Source organism: Oryx dammah, unplaced genomic scaffold (genome assembly GCF_014754425.2).
Source record: "Oryx dammah isolate SB20612 unplaced genomic scaffold, SCBI_Odam_1.1 HiC_scaffold_5, whole genome shotgun sequence".
NCBI classification, from domain to species: domain Eukaryota; kingdom Metazoa; phylum Chordata; class Mammalia; order Artiodactyla; family Bovidae; genus Oryx; species Oryx dammah.
Window position 1 is genome coordinate 59,229,909 of NW_024070189.1, and position 3,546 is coordinate 59,233,454.

General features: G+C 40.3%; 1 pseudogene; it reads right to left on the reverse strand.

Moving 5' to 3' along the window:
• Window positions 1-1,280: 1,280 nt before the first annotated feature.
• Window positions 1,281-1,755, reverse strand: LOC120863593 (annotated as a pseudogene).
• Between the last annotated feature and the right edge of the window lie 1,791 nt (window positions 1,756-3,546).

The window sequence follows — 3,546 nt, forward strand, 5'->3', positions numbered from 1 at the left end:
TGACAGTATGATTGTCACACAATGGGATGATAGTTATGGTTTTTAATAGGGCCTTTTACTTTCAGAGATACATACTGAAATATTTTTATAGATGAAATAATGTATGGGATTTCTTTTAAAATGAGTCAGGAAATAAACAAGTGAAGGTACAAATGAAATAAGATTTCCCATGACATAATAATTATTGAAGTTGGGTAATGGAGCTATGCCAGGCTGGATGAAACACAAGCTGGAATCAAGATTGCCGGGAGAAATATCAATAACCTCAGATACGCAGATGACACCACCCTTATGGCAGAAAGCGAAGAGGAACTGAACAGCCTCTTGATGAAAATGAAAGAGGAGAGTGAAAAAGCTGGCTTAATACTCAACATTCAAAAAACGAAGATCATGGCATCCAGTCCCATCACTTCATGGCAAATAGATGGGGAAACAGTGGAAACAGTGACAGGCTCATTTGCTTGGGCTCCAAAATCACTGCAGATGGTGACTGCAGCCATGAAAGTAAAAGACGGTTGCTCCTTGGAAGGAAAGCTATGACCAACCTAGACAGCATATTAAAAAGCAGAGACATTACTTTGCGGATAAAGGTCCATCTAGTCAAAGCTGTGGTTTTTCCGATAATCATGTATGGATGTGAGAAAGTGAAAGCGAAAATTGTTCAGTCGTGTCCAACTCTTTGCAATCCCATGGACTATACAGTCCATGGAATTCTCCAGGCCAGAATACTGGAGTGGGTAGTCTTTCCCTTCTCCAGGGGATCTTCCCAACCCAGGGATTGAACCCAGGTCTCCCACATTGCAGGTAGATTCTTTACCAGCTGAGTCATAAGGGATATCCAAGCATACTAGAATAGGTAGCCTATCCCTTCTCCAGCAGATCTTCCCGACCCAGGAATCGAACTGGGGTCTCCTGCATTGCAGGCAGATTCTTTACCAACTGACCTGATATGAGAATTGGACCATAAAGAATGCTGAGCACTGAAGAATTGATGCTTTTGAACTGTGGTGTTGGAGAAGGCTCTTGAGAGTCCCTTGGTCTGCAAGGAGATCCAACCAGTCAATCTTAAAGGACATAACTGAGCGGCTAAAGTGAACTGAATGGAGGTATAAGAACTTATTGTAATCTAATCTGTCCACCTTTGTGTATGTTGAAAATTTTCCATAAAAATATGTATTAATGAACATATTTCCATGTCAATATATGGAGATGTACTTCATGCTTTCCTTTTTTTTAATAGTGAAAATTTTTATATTTGGAATTAGCCAGATGGACTCAGTTTAGATGATCCTGATTTTGTTGGCAACAATCAAAGCATCAGTCAGGAGCCAGTTGAACATGTGCCTTCTCCTCTCCATCAGGCCTGATCAGGAGTTGACCTTAGCCACATCAATGTCATAGAACTTCTTCACAGCCTGTGTAATTTGGTGCTTGTCAGCCTTGACATCCACAATGAACACCAGTGTGTTGTAGTCTTCTATTTTCCTCATGGCTGACTCGGTGGGGAGGGGGAATCTGATGATGGCATAGCGGTCAAGTTTGTTTCTCCTAGGGGCACTCTTCCGAAGATATTTGGGCTGCCTCCTGAGCCACAGTGTTTGGCTGATGCCAGGAAGGAGGGTGACATCCGGATCTTCTTTTTTTGTGGATGTGGATGTGGATGCCTTTGAACACTGCTTTCTCGGCCTTCAAAGCCTTTCCTTTGGCTTCGGCTTTAGCAGGGGCAGGGGCTTCCTTCTTAGCCTTTGCCACCATCTTCGTGAAAAAAGGTTTCTGTATTTCATGCTTTTTAAGAGCTACATATACTTCCATACTTATATAAACAATTCCCTATTAGAGGATATTTGGATTGCTTTCAAAATATTTAATATTCTTAACAATGCTGCAGGAAATATCTTTGTCTCTGCTCATCCTAAAGGAAATCAGTCCTGAATATTCATTGGAAGGACTGATGCTGAAGCTGAAACTCCAATACTTTGGCCACCTGATGCAAAGAACTGACTCATTTGAAAAGACCCTGATGCTGGGAAAGATTGAAGGCAGGAGGAGAAGGGGACGACAGAGGATGAGATGGTTGGGATGGCATCACCGACTCAGTGGACATGAGTTTGAGTAAACTCTGAGAGTTGGTGATGGACAGGGAGGCCTGGCTTGCTGCAGTCCATGGAGTCGCAAAGAGTCGGACACGACTGAGCGGCTGAACTGAACTGAACCGAACTGCCCAACTAGCCATTTCCTTAGAATAAATTTCTAGAAGTAAAAGTGTTAGGTCAAATGATGTGAATGTTTTAGATTTTTATATACATGAAGAGATTGTTTTCCAGGAAAATTCTTGCACTTACTTATTTTCCCACACTTACAATAAAATATTGGTCACTAGCAATCCTTTCTTTTTTTGTAAAAAAATCTTTATTGCCATATAATTTTTATACCATCAAATTCACTCATTTCAAGAGTACAAGTCAATGATTTTTAGTACATTAGTTATAGTTATACAACCATAACTCTATAAGTTATGCAACCATCATTCTATAAGTTATAGTTAGGCAACCATCTCCACAAATTGATTTTAGAATATTTTTATCACCCCATAAATAAACTTAGTGTCCATTTACTGTCAACCCTTAGTCATACTCCCAGCCCTATATGAACAGTAATCTACTTCTTATCTCTATAGATTTGCCTTTTTTGGACATTTCATGAAAGTGAAATTATATACAATATATGTTCCACATACCATGCTTTTAAAGTTCGTCCATATTGTACTGTGTGTCAATATTTTGTTCCTTTTTATTGCTGAATAGTATCCTATTATGAGGATATGCCATATTTTGTTTATGCATTCATCCGTTAATTGACAACTGAAATGCTGTCTCCATTTTTTGGCTATTGTAAATAAGGCTGCTATGAATATTCACATGCAAGTCTTTGTGTGGGCCTGTGTTGTCCTTTCTCTGGGTAGATACCTAGGAGTAGAATTGATGTGTCATATGAAAATTCCGTTGAACGTTTTGAATAACTAACAAACTGTTTTCCAAAAGACCTGCACCATTTTACATTCTCACCAGAAGTGTAAGAAGATTCTGACTTCTCCACATTCTGACCAATGCTTGTCTTTTTTTTAAATAGCCATCCTAGTAGGTATGAAATGGCAGCTCATTTTGGTTTTGATTTGGGACCATATTAATAATCCCAAGACAAAAATATAGGTGATTTTAATCATGTGGGATAAACCCTATGAAAGTGAAAGTCACTCAGTCATGTCGAACTCTGCAACCGCATGGACTATACAGTCCATAGAATTCTCCAGGCCAGAACACTGGAGTGGATAGTCTTTCCCTTCTCCAGGAGATCTTCCCAACCCAGGGATCAAACCCAGGTCTCCCGGACTACAGTCAGATTTTTTACCAGCTGAGCTACAAGGGAAGCCCAAGAGTACTGGAGTGGGTAGCCTACCTCTTCTCCAGCGGATCTTCCTGACCCAGGAATTGAACCAGGGTCTCCTGCATTGCAGGCAGATTCTTTACCAACTGAGCTATCAGGGAA